The sequence below is a fragment of the Urocampus carinirostris genome, chromosome 9, assembly GCF_059441175.1.
Source record: "Urocampus carinirostris isolate Australia breed hairy pipefish chromosome 9, RoL_Ucar_1.0, whole genome shotgun sequence".
NCBI classification, from domain to species: domain Eukaryota; kingdom Metazoa; phylum Chordata; class Actinopteri; order Syngnathiformes; family Syngnathidae; genus Urocampus; species Urocampus carinirostris.
The window spans coordinates 7,138,012-7,154,879 of record NC_142357.1 but is presented as its reverse complement, the minus strand read 5'-3'; the positions used below and the strand labels follow the sequence as shown (position 1 = coordinate 7,154,879).

General features: G+C 40.0%; 1 protein-coding gene across 1 annotated transcript in view; it reads right to left on the bottom strand.

Annotated features, from left to right (window-relative positions):
* agtr2 (angiotensin II receptor, type 2) overlaps positions 1-16,868 on the bottom strand; it is a 49,835-nt gene that overhangs the window by 8,133 nt on the left and 24,834 nt on the right. The window lies entirely within an intron of this gene.

Here is a 16,868-nt window from a genome sequence, read left to right as displayed (position 1 = left end):
CTATCTGTTTTCAAACGTTCCCTTACACAAAAACGTTTTTTCCCCAAAATGAATTATTTAAAACAAATACATTTTTGCTAAAAATTCCAAATCCCTTGTCTTGTTAAATGGACAGTCTGTATCATTTGTGTCCTGCAACAGAAAATGAGTGCTACAAAGCTCAAGGGAGAGGATACAAACTGCGGAGAAATCAAGTGTGACCCATAAAGCAGTTTTTTTTGTTTGTTTTTCGTTACTCATAGTAGCAAAATGGCAGAAAAAGATGTCGGTTTTCACTTGGTGAGGCTCATGTTATGTAGATTTATGCAAATTTCGCGACCTACGGGTATTAAAAAAAAGTATAATAGTTGATTTATTGGTGTTTATTATTCAAATCAATATTGTTTTTGTTTGACTGAATAGTGTTTTTTATACCACAAGAACGTGCTAAATATTACACAATATGCCTTTTAAAATACTTCAACATATCATGAATTCACAGTGATTTATACATATTTATATATTCCATCTATTATCTGCACCGCTTATCCTCAGTAGAGTCGCGGGGGTGCTGGAGCCCATCCCAGCTGTCTTCGGGCAGTGGGCAGAGGACACCCTATACTGGTTGCCAGTCAGAGGGCACACAGAAAAGAATGGGTAGGTAGGTAGGTAGGTAGGTAGGTAGGTAGGTAGGTAGGTAGGTAGGTGGTTGGGATTGGTAGGTGAGAAAACTTGCTCATTCACACATAGGGACAATTTGGACGGGCCAATCGACCTGGCATGCATGTTTTTAGAATGTGGGAGGAAACCGGAGTGCCTGGAGGAAACTTACGAAGGCACGGGGAGAACATGCAAACTCCACAAAGGAGGATTGATCTCATGACCTAAGAACAGTGCCGCACATGCGCTAACCACTCCGCTGCCCTATTTATATATTATATTCACTAATTCGCATTACTTTAGTGTACTTGTTAAATGTTAATTAAATCTTTTTATTCCAAAGTGCAAGACATGCCATTCATTCTTTCTTACCTTGAAAAACATTTTCTACGTTGCAAATGTAATGCGGAAAATTCTCTCTACATTTATTAACATACCTGTACCTACATATATTATGTTTTAAGTACATTCTAAATTTTAATAATAATTAAAATAATAATCTTAGTTATTTCTGGCAAAGTGAGGGCTCCTTTTTGTTTTATTGGATTCAAATGTTTCAGAAAATAAAACATTCCTTTACCAAAAGAAGTTTAATTTTTTTCTCTCGCATTACAATTTGACATATTTTTTATTTCATCTCAAAGATTAAGTTCAAAATGACAAAATGTCAATATTTTGGGTGCAAATCACAGAATGATAAGGCACCAAAAGCTACATTTTTATTAGTATTACTGTACTTCTTTTAACATATATATAATAGCATTAAGGTTTTACCATTTTCTTTTGTTGGACTGGAATAAAACGCCAGACCCTAAAAAAGACAAAAACCTTTGTGAAAGCCTGGGCAAATGGGAATACAAATAGCGCGGTTTAGTCATGTTGAGTCCCCATAGTTTGTATTCTTTCCTGTGCTTTTTAGCACTCGTTTTCATTTTCACTGTAAAGCGAAGTTTAGTGGTCAAATATTGCATTATTGTGTCCCTTTAACTGTTCTGTAGTTCAGAAAATGTGGGGAAAAACAAATTGTGAAAGCCCAAGTCAGATTCGGAGCTCTGCTCAAGTTTGAGGTAGCCCCAGAGGACCTTAACCTTACCGGGGCCTGCGACTCGGCCACTTGTTAATCATCCTCGCACTGTCTTACCCTGCCAGCGGTCAGATAAGCCATGGGAAATATTTACACTGTCCCAGCGGAAGCGGAGCCAGCCGCCAGGGCATTCGGGGGAGGCTCGGCCCGAGATGAACGAGGAGGAGGAGGCCAGGCTTTTATCACGGGGCGAAAAGTCGTAGAGATGGAGAGGAGGGACAAAAACAGTCAATGCGGGGATTTCCTTCAGCGCTTTTTCATTAAAGGTTCGGGTTAATGAGGGATGCACGCGAAGCTCGATGACTGATTCCATCGCAGCTCCGATGATCAATGGCGTGAGCGTCTGCTTGGCTGCACAACCTGTTCAAGCTGATACATTTAATCTAAGATTGCCAGGCGGCTTTCTGTTTACGTGTACGATGGGGAAGTGTGTGCACTCTGCTTCATTGGCCAACTATCAGAATGTGCCCTGGTCTATTAGCTGGCAGAGGGTGACTGACAGAGACCAGGATGCATTACCGCATGGCAGGCTCCAGGATAAATCCAAACACTTAAAACGTATTCAGTATAAGGATTCACTATTGCTCATTATGTAATAATGTTCTACTAGGGGTGGGTGATACTGATGTTTTGATGTAGTTATAGGTGTAACTACACAATGTATTACTATATGCGACTGCATTTGCGCATATATGGTTTAATTGATGTGACAGACCAAAATCATTGTATTCATCATGATTCAAACCCGGGTTGTGGCATTTTAAGCGCCGATACTTTACCACCGAACCACCAGTGGAACAAGACTCACAATTTAAACAGTAAACAATTATAACACTAATGGTGGTATAAAAATGATACGAAAAGTGGGATCGGTAAACCTCTGAGAATTCTGACCACATTGGCGAAATGTTTTGCTCACATTGTTTATGTGTTCTTAGTTTTTTCCCACTAGTTTTGAAAATAAAACAATAAACGTGCACATATCTGGCAGATTATCGTGCCCATTTGAAAGATTTTTTTTTAAAAATTGGCTTATTTAAACAATGATTTTTGTTATTTTGTTGGAGAAACAATTTAAAATACCTTATAATATGAACAATTAGCTTTAAAAAATTGCACTTTTCCTGCCATTGAGGTAAGATTTTTTTTTTTTAATAGTAAACATCCATCCATTATTCACATCTAGGGACAATTTGGACCAGCCAATTAACCTGACATGCATGTTTTTTGAATGTGGGAGGAAACCCTCACAAGCACAGGGAGAACATGCATACTCCACACAGGAGGTTTGATCTAATGACCTCAGAACTGTGCCACAAACGCGCTTACCACTGCGCCACCATGCTGACCTACAGTAACCATAGAATAAGCAAAATATCTGCCAGCCGAACAACAACAGTCTTAGTTTTTTTTAATTATTATTATTATTGAGTTTTTTTACAGGCCTATGTGGCATTCCTGCCTATCACCAACAAGTCAAAATGTATGTTGACATATTTAATTAATAAAATAGTCCAACGACATTGTGTTTGTTTGTCCATCTGTTTGTCATTTGGCAAGCTAATTCCTGGTTTATGAAGGAGAATGAACAGATGGTCAATTATGCAATTATGATTCTTGATGGGTGGGCAAGTTTCATTGATGCCTTACGGAGTGGAAAACCTTTACCCTCATACGGAGTTGTTTTTTAATCATAATTACCCACACCCACTGCAGAAAGAAAGAAAAAAAAAAAGAAAGAAAGTGCAAGAGAGAGAGGGAGAAAGAGAGAGAGAGAGATAAAGAAAGGAAAAAGGAAACTATATGCTAACTCTGACCGGTGTAATCTCATTTACCATCAAGTCCATTAAAATGTATCTTTAAAGTCTTAAATAATCAATGGTACGGAGAAACCAATACATTCAATATTAGAGCTTTTTTGTGTAAGGAATTGAATTTTCTACTCACATGTGGCCAAGAAATAAATGTGAAATGATCTGCATTTATATAGCGCTTTTCAAGTCAATGACTTCCCAAAGTGCTTTACATTGTGCTTCACATTTCCCAATAGCGGCCGTGATCTGTGCAGCCATGTAAGGCGCTAACCTGCTTATTGGGGGTAATTGGGGGTTCAATGTCTTACCCAAGGACACTTCGACATGTAACACGGACAAGCCGGGATTCGAACTGGGATCCCTTAATCCTAAAACAATCGCTCTACCTCCTGAGCTACTGCCGCCCAAAATGTATACAGAAGATGGAGAAATTCAAAACCAAACACTGTCTGAAAACTTCGTGACAGAGGATCATACGACTACAAACTGTGAATTACTAATCCAATCGTACAAGCAGCAAACAAATGCTACTTTTGGATGAGAGCGTGTACATAAAAGTTAATCCCTTTCAGACAACATGTTAGCCACAATCGCAATAAAAATGTTCCTCAAACAAAGTTCAAACAAATAACTCACTGTCACGCTTCCTAGATGTGGTGTGACGGGCTTCTAGTTAGCACTGTTTAGCGTAAGCCACATTGAGAAGTTTGACGCCATCCTCTATCTGCCTTCATGAATATTAATTATGAAAGATGGTTTATTTCGTGCAGTTGGCTAATAGATATTCAAGTAACAGTTACTAAAAGCAAAAGTATCTCTACTGTAAAGATACAATAGACCAAATTTCTCAGAAGGCTCCTAAAGACATGAGTTAAAGTAAAGTAATATAACTGAAAAGGTAAAATCTCATTTTTTGTTAGGAAAAATGGCAAATTATTTCATCATACTTACAACTATATAAAAAATGTGTATCATATTTGTTACTTTTTTCAAATATCTAAATATATAAGGGCAGCCTGGCAGCTGAGTGGCTAGCGCATCCGCGGCACAGTTCTGAGGTCATGCGATTGTGCCCTTCCTGTGTGGAATTTGCATGTTCTCCCAGTGCTTGTGTGGGTTTCCTCCGGGCACTCCGGTTTCCTCCCACATTCCAAAAACATGCATTTCAGGTTAATTGGCCGGTTTAAATTGTCCCTAGGTGTTAATGAGCAAGTGAGTTGTTGTTTCTGTGAGCCCTGCGACTGGCTAGCAACCAGTTCAGGGTGTCCCCTGCCCAATGCCTGAGGACAGCTGAGATAGGCTCCAGCACCCCCGCGACCTTACTGAGGAAAAGCGGTGCAGATAATGGATGGATGGATAAATATATAAATCTATCTACCTCCCTACTGACCTAGCCATCCCAACTTACCACCTAGATACCTACCTACCTGTCTCAAACACCCACCTACCTACTTACCCATCCGAACCACCTACCTACCTACCTACCTCAACCACTCACCTACCAATCCCAACCACCTACCTACCTACCCACCAATCCAAAGAACCCATCTACCTACCTACCCCAACCACTCACCTACCAATCCCAACCACCTACCTACCTACCTACCTACCCCAAACACATTTACCTACCAATCCCAACCACCTACCTACCAACCGGCCTACCTGCGTACCTACCTACCTACCTACCTACCTACCTACCTACCTACCTACCTACCCATTCTTTTAGATTGAATCATTCCTTTGGCATTTTAGCACTAGATTTCTGTTGCATGTGTACTACTGTCTCCAGGGAACATAAAAAAAGGCTCACACAAGTGTAGAAATATAAGTGGCAAGATGACAAGTACATTAGAGTTTCTAGTTTGAGGAATAGTTGCCTTACAGATTCCCAACTTGCAGTTTGGCTAAATAGTACCTGCAAAACACCAGTGTCAACATTTAGAGTGAAGAAGCGACTCTGAGATGCTGGCGGACTGGCAGAGAAAAAGCCATATCGGAGACTGGCCAACAAAAGGAAGAGATTAATATGGGCAAAAATAATACGGGCATTGGAAATTGTATAGAAAAACACAAAATTCTCTGGGTGACCCTAAACCTTTGAACGGTAGTGCAAGTAAATATATGAATTTGCCACGCGACTGGCCAAAACTTCATCTACTCAAACATTCCATTCCTCCCCAAAAATGTCATCATGGTATGCTAGCCTACCTCTGTTTTCCTTTCACTTGTTTTTGGCTTGAGCTGCCCTTTTGACCTTTGTCAACATTTGCAATCTGACTTTTTCCTATCTGCAGACAATCAATGAGCAGCCTGCTTCACTTTTTGGTGGAATTCAAAGCATTCGAGCATGATTGCCCTTGCAAGCTTGTCGTCCTCGGGTCCCGGCTCCGCTCGGACTCCGAACAGATCGGTTCTGGTTGCAGTCTCGGTGGTGGAGGCGCTGAAAGCAAACACAGATAAAGAAGGGCCACGGAGCAGGGAGCAATAAACTTAAACGTACTTCGTGAACATTTATCATTCTGCAGCTTATCTGAATTTTCTTTCCGCTCATTGCACTCATTAAAAATTCATTGTTGGAGGCTGTTGCTCCCATGTTAATTGCCTAATTTACTTTTTGTTTGTTTGTATTAAAGACCAATGAAGAATCTTGCACTAATAGGGAGTGTGCAGTGGCCTGAACAGACATCTTGAGACAAGTGCTAAGGAAGTAATAACGATTTCGCACGTATGTGCATTTCTCTAAAGGGACAGTGAGTATTACTTAGCACCTCTCGGTGGTAAAAAAATAAAAAATAACATTAATTTACTTATTCTTAAGAACAGAATAAACTTATCATTAAAACAAAACAATAGTGAAGGAAAAATACATAAACCGTTATATACATGTGAAAATTTCAAAATACTAAAAAAACATTTATAGGTCGAGACATTTATTTAGCTCACGTGATGGAATAAATTGGTCTTTATTTTACATGATATAGGGCTCACCTGGAGGGAGCTGACAAAAGTCATCTTGCTGCTACATGTACCCAAAGAAACAAAAACCTTGAAAAAGGCTTAGCAAAGAAATGAGAAGAAAACTGGAGCAGTTTGGCCTTGTTGAGTCTCTGAAGTTTGTAATCTTCCTTGTGCTTTTTAGCACAGGTTTTCAGTTGCAAGATACAATACTTGACATCTAGTGGTCAAATACTACACATTCTTCCATGTGTTAATATAGTAAAAAAAGAAACATGGACATGCGTTGAATGCAATAACATATTCAGTGTTGACATTTAAGCTACAATAGTTTATTAAGGACATCATGGATCAAATTGAACAGTGGCACTTTTTCCACAACTCTGGGAAGTTTCAGTTTCATAGTGTTTTTCTGCCGTTTTTCAAAGATAATGTTAAATATTTTCCCAAAATGTGGACATTTTGCACTAGGGGTAAATATTGTAACTCTTCCAAAAGGCCCTGTAAGTCATTATTGACCTGAGTTTAGTGTTTTAATGACTATTTAAAATATACACACTGGGTACAGCATTTTTCCAAAAGTACTTATTCTTAACGAGGGTTGAAGTGTCGGGAGATTTTGCACTACTTTGTGTCTATCTGTGCATGACATGGAGCCATGCATGAGTTTTCAAACTTTTAAGTCGAATGTTTATACTGTAAGTTGTGCACCCGCTATTTGGTTTATGTTAAGGTCCTTCATCGCCTGTTAAGACCCTGGGAAGACAGTGACCACAAACCAGACCCCTTTCCTGCAGAAAACGTGCCTCTTGGGGCAAGGGGTGGGAGGTCAGGACTGTAAAATCCACTTCCTCTGCACGCAAGAAATAACCAATTGCAAAGTGGACAATATGTCCTGGACACAAAGTTCTTGGAAACCAATTAGGGCTACTGTTTGTGTGGTGGAACCGGCCAGGAGGCCATGGGGGCGAGAGGATGGTTACACGCAAGTGGAAGCAGAGCGGGGCGTGGAGAGAGATGGGAAAAGGTTACACTCAACATCCCATCCTGCTTGGGGCTTTTGAATGTCCAGGGCAGCATCAAGTATAAAAGACGGAGAGACATATTCAGTCAATTTTCAACATTCTAGGAAGTCTTTTTTGTGTTGTTAATCATCCATTATATGCACCGTTTATGCTCAATAGGGTCGCGTGGGTGCTGGAGCTCATACCAGCCATCTTCGGGCAGTGGGCAGGTGACACCCTGAACTGGTGGCCAGCCAGTCGCAGAGCACACAGAGACAGACAACTCACTCGCTCATTCACACCTAGGGACAATTTGGACAAGCCAATTCACCTGACATGCATGAATTTGGAATGTGGGAGGAAACTGGAGTGCCCGGAGGAAACCCACGCAGGCATCGTGAAAACATGCTAACTCCCCACTGTGAGGCTGCAGTAGATGGACTTGAACCCTGAACCCCCGCACCGTGGGGCTGTGTGCTAACCACCCATCCGCCGTGCCGCTGTTGTTAATCAATTTGAAACAAAAACATGAATAATGGGTAATACTGTAACTATTGATTTTTCTGCATGTATCACGTAAATGCAGGGACTACTTAGAAACAAAATACTGCCGGTATCCGGGGTTCATAAAGCCATGAAAACAAGCACAGTAAACAGAATATGTTTTTACTCAGACTGTTAACAGTCCGATTAAGAGGGTATGGAAGGGCTGTTCATAGTAATAGTTCATGTTCATGTAAATAGAGCTCATATTCGATTTCTTTTTTTTTGGTTCTTCGATTATTTCTTCTCTGTTGGTTTTGCAATGCACTGATGTGCGAGACGTTAGTGTCCAGTAAGGCTCAGTCAGACTTGCAAATAAATTGACCAATATCTCATTCATCATTTGATTGGCAGAGCAAGTAAGCAATATAAAAAGAACAACAGTTGAAAAAACCTTTTGTTGTTTTACCTTAACATATAAATTAAGTCTATATTTGTTTTTCCTTTCGAATAAAAGTATCAATAGATAGGTGGACCTCCATTATGAAAAACTCAATGCAACGAGAAAATAATTACTGGTTGCTTGCGAGTACTGTTACTAATTCTATACATTGAGGCTGATGTCTGTGTCAAATCAGAATTCCTGGTCTCACTATCGCCCTCTGCCGTGAGACAGAAGTATTGAGTGGATCTACAGATGCTGAGTACAATATTGTGCAGTCACTGCCGTAAAGACTTTTGGGATATAGAACAAAAATGATTGCCACACTGGCTAACTCACTTAATGGGCCTCACATGGAATGAACTATTTGCAGATTTTTTATTTTATAATCCGTCACTAGGGCAAATATACCAAGGATTTATACATTTACTGTGTAAATCTTTGCTTCCGGCAAGCAACATTCTGGCACACAAGCAAACGAAGCATATTTTTGGGGCTAAGGAGACTACAACTAGAGTACTTTATTAGTGTGAGTGACATAAATAAAATAATATTTTATGTAATGCCAAAAGTGAAATGTAGAAACAACATGTATCTGCGTATTTGCATTTACACTAATTCCTTCAGTGCTTATTTGAATAATAAGGAAAATATATAAACTATCATGCAAACATGTATTTTTTTAAATACTCATAGGTCGAGAAATTTGTTATTATTTTACATGATATGCAGCTCACTTAAAGGGACCTGCCATGATTATCCGCCACGCTGCCGCTATAGATAGCCCCTAAAAAAACGAAACCTTGTCAAAGGTTGTGCAATATATGAGGCGAAAAATCATTTGGTATGGTCATTTTGAGTGTCTATAGTTTGTATTATTTAGTGGTGGGCTGTGAGGGCCAGCAAGACCTTCTCTGCTGGCCTAAAAAGGTATTTGAATCATGTGATGTTAATTACATTTTGTCCGCCAATGCTTAGTAAATAATTCAAAATTGTCTGTCAGCTTCCTTTAATTGATTCTCGCTAGTTGTGCTGCTTACAGATGTGTGCTTTCATATTTAAGCATTTAACCAATCACAGGACAAACATTTGTTGTTGCTAGGCTCAGGAATCTACTATGAGACCTTCACAAAAATCCTGAAGGCCGCGTTCCATAACATCGGTCTTTGAAAAGATGTTGGTTTAGCCGATCAGATTCTTAGTTGGCGGCTGAGCATCCGCTAGCGAGTGTTGCCAAACGTCACCAGTTTCACATACAATGATTTAATAGGGGGTGGTAATCTACTAAAGCCATTACGTCAACATTCGTTTTAGTAAAAATGATAAATTGCACAAGGAAATACAGTACATTGTGTTGATTAAATAAGGAAAGGTTACACAACTCCGACGCAAGAGAGCCTTCGGCAAGTGGAAAAAGATTTTGTCTGCCACTTTCAGCCTGGAGGTAAGTTCTTAAGCCCGAGACAAAGCCCAACTCTTTTCGGATTTCATCCTGGGTTGGTAGGTTGAGGTCGGGCCAAGCTTCTCTCTCACTGCCTTTTTTTATTATCCACATGTCATTTTCCTTGTTTAACCTAAATTGCGTTAAAAGTGAATTTCCCTTCGGGGATGAATAAAGTATCTATCTATCTATCTATCTATCTATCTATCTATCTATCTATCTATCTATCTACAAAAGACAGGCTTTACTTGTCGTGCGTTTGTATGAATGGTTAAACATTTTAATGAAAAATACAAATCAAATGAAAACATATTGAACTTGCTGCTGACTGAAAATGACATCATAGTTCCTCAGGTTTTATTAGTGACCAAATGTAAGCCAGTTAGATTTTTCGGCTTAATTTGTTTTCAAAGTAATATTAACCCAAATGTCACGTTTTGACTACCGAGGCGAAATACAACATATTCGTCGAGAAAATATTTGACAAGGAATGTAAACAAAAGGTTGCTTTCAAAAAAACTCGTAAGGCTCGAGTAAAACAGTGAATTATATATTTCATATTTTGGTGCAAAAACATTCCAATCAATCCCTGCAAATGTTATCTGCAGATCTCATGTGACTTTTGGCCCACTCTTGAACAGACTTCTGCGGCTGGAGGGTCTGGTCACAGGATCAATGTTTCACCTCATTCCAAAGAGGTTTTTTTAGATTAGGGCTCATACATGGACAAGTCAGACAAGTGCAATGTTGTCATTTAACCATTTGGGTTAGCTGGATTTTGGGTGTTTAACCAGAGATTCCCTTTGACAGAAAAAACTCATAATCAATACATTTTCGGGGAGTGTACTTATTTTTCGACTGTATGACCATAGAACTAATGTGTGTTACTTAAAATCTCCATTTGTGTCATGTGATTGCTTTTTCTCTAATCAGTCTTAGTTCAGTGGTCTCAAGCGCAATTCACTTTGGGTCTGACGGAGCAGATTTCTGCGTGTGTGTGCTCGGCCAAATCAAGTTATCCACGGAAAAAAAAGTCTACGGTTAAAAAAAAAATCATCTGTTCTTTTATATATTTTATAAAATTATCTACACAAAATGACATCTAAAAATGTAAAGAATTAGAAATTAATGTGGAAAAAAAACAGTAAAAAATGAATCCATGATTTCCGTGGGCTTCACTTTCTTTGATTGATTATAAGACACTTTTATTGTTTTCCCTATTTTCATCAAATACAAAGTTACAATGAATTCAAATTCTGCAACTTTGATAAACAATTGAGAAAACAGAAGGAACACAAGGGCTGACGGAAAAAAGCTGGAGTTCGTTCCATCCTGTTGACTGTCGAAAATCTTCACAATTGATCAAATCATGTAACCAAATTGTTATAACAAGGTATTGTATGTAAAATGAAGCATAGCTAATCATTGAGAAAAAAATAAATTATTTGACCACTAGACGTCAAGTCAAGTCATTTTATTTTTGTATAGCCCTAAATCACAAAGAGTCTCAAAGGGCTTCACAGGTTATTACACTATATTACAGACGTCACTGTATTGTGTTGTCAAAACCTAAAACAATTATTAAAATCCACATCGAAGAATACAAACTACGATGACAATATTTCTTCAAATTGTTTGTGCCAGCTAATTGCAAGTTGTTGTTTTTTTTTAATTTTTGGTGACCCTAGCTGCAAGACAGGGGAAAATTAGCTCACGTGATGGAAAATAAATGTCTCGACCTATAAATGTTTTTTTAGATGCAAGTTTATAGGATAACATATGTAATTTGCCTATCATTCAAATCAATATTGTTTTTGTGTGTGTATTTTTTGTTGATTTGGGTCACACCTTATAAGGTTAGAATGGTGGAGCCAGACCAGTTGAGATCAACTGGTCTAGATGAAGAAGCCTAGATCAAGGAAAATAATGCCTTATACTACAGTCATAGTGGGGTTGACAAAAATACATTAAACGTTTATTTTTAAATGGATTTATTCTCTTGATATATTGACGATTTAGATGAGTGTTGAGTACTTGGCCGTGGATAGAAGTGATTAACATTAGATTTTAAATTAAAAGTAGTGTTAACAATGCATACTACAACAACAGATTAAAGTCTGACACTCTAACAAAATATGTTAATGAAAACAAATTTAGGGTTTGTTTAGATTGTTTAATTATTGCCATGAAGCTCACAGAGAATATAATGGGACCACTTTCTTCTGTCGATCAAACGGTAATGATTGAAAGTACCATACACAGCACATTTAACTAAAAAAGTAATATTATTACTTTATAAATTGTATACATTCAAAATGATAAAAATTATAACATTAAGTGTTGTCTTATATTTTAACTACACTTTTGACTCTAAGAATTTCAAGGTGAAGAAACTTTATTTTAAGCCAATTTGAAAAAGGACGTCAAAATGAGGGCGGCTGGTGGTTAGCACGCAGCCCAACGGTGCAGAGGTTCAAGGAATCAAGTCCAGCTATTGCAGCCTCCCTGTGTGGAGTTTGCATGTTCTCCCTGTGCTTGTGTGGTTTTCCTCCGGGCACTCCGGTTTCCTCCGACATTCCCAAAACATGCATGTCAGATTAATCGGCAGGGCCAAATTGTCCCTAGGTGTGAATGAGCAAGTGAATTGTCTGTCTCTGTGTGCCCCGCGGCTCGCTGGCAACCAGTTCAGGGTTTCCCCCGTCCACTGCCCATAGATAACTGGGATGGGCTCCAGCAAACCCATGACCGCACTGTGGATAAGCGGTGCAGATAATGGCTGGATGGATTTCTTTCTGCCTTTTATACTCGATGTTGCGCTGGACATTCAAAAAAGTTGGGATGGGATGTTGAGTGTAACCTTTTTCCACCTCTTTCGACCTGCGACTGGCTGGCCAGTTCAGAGTGTCCCCTGCCTACTTCCTGAAGATAACTGGGATAGGCTCCAGCACCCCTGCGATCCTACTGAGGATAAGTGGTACATAATGGATGGATGGATGAATGTTAAAGTAAAAAATACAAATTACAATGTGCAGTTATTGGACTATAAAAATGTGCTTGAAAAGATAATTGCTTCATTGTGCAGTTATGGATATGGTCAATGGTTTGCAATTATATAGTGCTTTGCAATTATATAGTGCTTTTGCAAGTCACTGAAGACCTCCTAAAGCGCTTTACAATTTGCTTCACACTCACCCATGCAAGACAACTACCTGCTTATCAGGGGCATTGAGGGTTTAGTCTGCCCCAAGAACACTCCCGCCATTTTACTCTTTTTAAGTCGATTCTGTTTTCAATATCAAAGTCAAAATATCGACCAGCAGTGCACAATAAAAGTAAAAATGACATCCTATGATACCCCCTTTGAAAGTTTAGATTTATTTAGTGTTCTTTTTCAGTTAACTTAGCATTATTAGAATTTTTTTTTTTAAATCACAGAATTTTCATTTGTAATTATTACAATTATTAGGTAACAAATTAATGTGCTTAGCGTCTGCAGATGCAAACGGGGCATGTAATTCTCTTACCTCACGGCAGAAGGTGATATTAATACCATGGATTCTGATTTGGCGTACACCTCAGCCCAAAACGACAGAATAAGTGCTAGCAAGCAAGACAAGCCATGCAGTTTTCCTAATGCATGACCTTTTTTTCTTCATAACGGGTGATTATCTATCTACTTTTATTCTAAAGGAGCAGTGTATAGACTTAATTTATTTAAAGCTAGACCAAAAATGTATACTACCGATTATATATTGCTTTCTTGATCCACCAATTAAATGATGAAGAAGATGTAGGTTCATCTATTTGTGAATCGGACTGTGCCTCAGAAGATGTGTACATAGCTGCACATTACTAGATTGTTTATTCTTTTGCCATTTCTTTCCCTCATTTTTCTCCCGAGTTATTCCCAATGTTGCTAGTGCTTTCTTCCGGTTTCCCCCATTAATGTATTGTTGGAGAACCACAATGATTTGCTTGGGATTCTGTCAGCTTAAAATTTGAAATAAAAATCAAATCACCTCAAAACATCCCCACAAGTAAAGCTAACGACAAAAAGTGATGCCACAAGTTTCCCTGTTCCCAGACGCTTGCATCCACGAAGGATGAGAAAATAGGATTTCAAGATGTTTTCACCTAAAATCTTTTTCACTCGTTTCCCCCGGGGTCACACGTCTGAGAGCAAACGCAGAGTAACTTAGGGTCACGAAGGGTTAACCTCAAACTGATGTTTAATTCCTCCGAGGAGCCGTAAAGATGCGACAAAGATGCTAACAGTTTGCATGTGTGGCACCAACAACTCAGTTTTCCAAAACATTGATGAGTGCTTCATGGTGCAGGTTTTTCCAACTTCCAGTGGAAAAATTCCATTTGTGTTGAAAAGGTTTACATGTAATAAGAGTCGAAGAGTGTATGACAAGGAGAGGGTTCAGAGTCCTGACAGCCTCAGGAAGCTGTCCTTGAGCGTGCTGGTTGTGGGCCTGAGAGACTGCAAACTTTCCCCTGATGGCAGCATGTTGAAGAAGCAGTGTCAGGAGTGGGTGGGGTTACCTACAATCCTGGTGGCTTTGAGGGTGAGGCAGGAAGGGAGCAACGGGGGGCACCAATGACCTTTTCTATTGTTCTCACAATACATTGTAGGGTCTTTCAGCATGACAGGGTGGAGAACCTCTTTGTAGAATAAAGCATTATGGGGCTCGGGGAACTTGTGGGCAAAATACAGGCATTGTTGGGCATTTTTGTTTAGGGATGTGATGTTGTGGCTCCAGGATAGGTCTGCGTTGACACACCCAGGAACTTGGTACTGCTCACCCTCTCCACAGCAGCACAGTCGATCGTGAGTGGGGCATGATCGATGTGCACCTTTCTGAAGACGACAACAATTTCCTTGGTCTTCTCAACACTCAGGTGTTGATTGTTGTCCTTACACAACTGTGCCAGCCTGCTCACTTCACTCCTGTAAGTTGTCTTGTCACCGTTGTCAGCTCCCTGTTATCTCGCACTTTTTGTGATTTATTGTTTATATTGTCTGCTTCTATCTTCGGTGTTTTTCGTGCAGTTTGACAACTACACTTTGGATTACTTTCTATCTTATGGAAATGGGTTTTAACGCACAAAAATCGAGGAATGAACTCCTTGCCCTGAAGAATTCTCGTGCCGGCGTGACGAGGGGGCCCTATCGTGGATGGAGAGCCGGAGCTAGCTAAGCGGCTAGCGGCGTTATAAGTCTTCGGTACCAGTAAAGGTACCAGGGAGTAAAGTTGCTGTTTTACGGAAACGTGGCTCAGGTCTAACATCCCGGACGCTAATGTGGAGCCCCCCGAAGCTACTCGGACCGTAACTCTCCGGAGCTATCCGGCTTCAGCGCTGTTAGACAGAGACACGAAAGCCTGCGGGAAACTGAGAGGAGGTGGACTCGCTAACACGAGGTGGTGTATACCTGGGCACAAAGATTTCCATCTGCCGTAGGGGCGTCGAACTTTTGGAATAGCGTGTTATGTCATCCACTGCGCTGTGGCTAAACTACACCAAAGCACCCCGAGGGCTTCCTGTTGATCTGTTAATAAACAACAAGAGAGACTGCTGGAAGTGTGAATTTCCCTACGGAGATGAATAAAGTATCTATCTATCTATCTATCTATCTAATCCGCCATTGTAGTGTCGTCAGCAAATTTAATGAGGAGATTGGAGCTAATTGTTGGGGTGCAGTCACGGGTCATTAGTGGAGAGAAGGGGGCTCAGCAGGCAACACTGGGGGCGTCGTGTTCAGTATAATGATGATCTAGGTGTTGCTGCTGACCCGAACTGCCTGCGGTCTCCCTGTGATGAAGTCAAGCAGCCAAATAAACAGGGCGGAGCTGAGTCCTAGCCGATCAAGTTGGTGGATGAGGTTCGATGGGATTACTGTATTAATTGCTGAGCTGAAGTCAATGAACAGCATTCTGACATTGGGGTCTTTGGACTTGAGGTTGGTGAGGGTTAAGTGGAAAGTAATGGAGATGGCGTCGTTGGTCGGGCGGTTTGACAGATATGCAAACTGGACAGGGTTCAGGGGGGCAGGGCGGACTTGAAATCTTTGAGCTCCCTGGCAAGGTCTCTCAGGACCCAACTAGGGATGTTATCAGGACCTGGGGCTTTACGAACATTTGTCCCCTGTAAGGATTGCCTTACACTGTACGTGGAGAAAATCAGCACTTGGTCGCCAAGAGGAACAATGGTCTTCTGTGCTGTGGTGGTGTTGTCTGCTTCAAAGCGGACAAAGAAGTGATTTATGCTGTTTAGCTGCAGAGAGGGCTTGTAGTCCGTGATGTTCTGGATCCTCTGCCACAGGTTCCTGGTGTCTTTAGTGTTGTTAGAGTGTTAAACGCTCTACAGTACTTATTACTGAACAAAGTTACGAAATAACGCGTTAGTCCCAACACTTGCTGCGTTCCAGGAAAAATGGCAATAAATCCACAACATTCGGAATAATAGAGGGTTTATACACCTTTTTCATGGCAAAATTAAACCACTTCATAAGGTCTCTCGAAACAAATCATCCAATTTCTCTAGTGCCATTTAAAGAAATAAACTCGGTATGAAAAGATCATATATCCTGTTTTTTTAGGTCACTGAGTGTTGCCTGTAGGAAAAGGAACAAGAAAAATGGATGAATCCTCTGTTCTTTTTCTTACTGACAGCACTCAATGACTTTAAACCGTAGAGAAAGCCACATTAATTCTTCTAAAGTATGACTTATATGTGAACTAAGGCAGGTTTGCGTAACTTTTTAGCAGACTTGTTTTATTTTTCTTAATTTAATGTGTGGTCTATCGAGTCTGACTGCCAAGAAACATAGCACACAACTTCAAGCATTTCCAAAAACTTGCCAAAAAGTTGAAGCACTTTTCAAACCTTGAAAACACATTAAAATTCAAGCATTTTTCTGGGATTTCAAGCACTCGTATGAACCCTGATTATAGAAAGAGCTTGATGCGCTAACATGAGTGAAGACTGTGCATCAACGTCT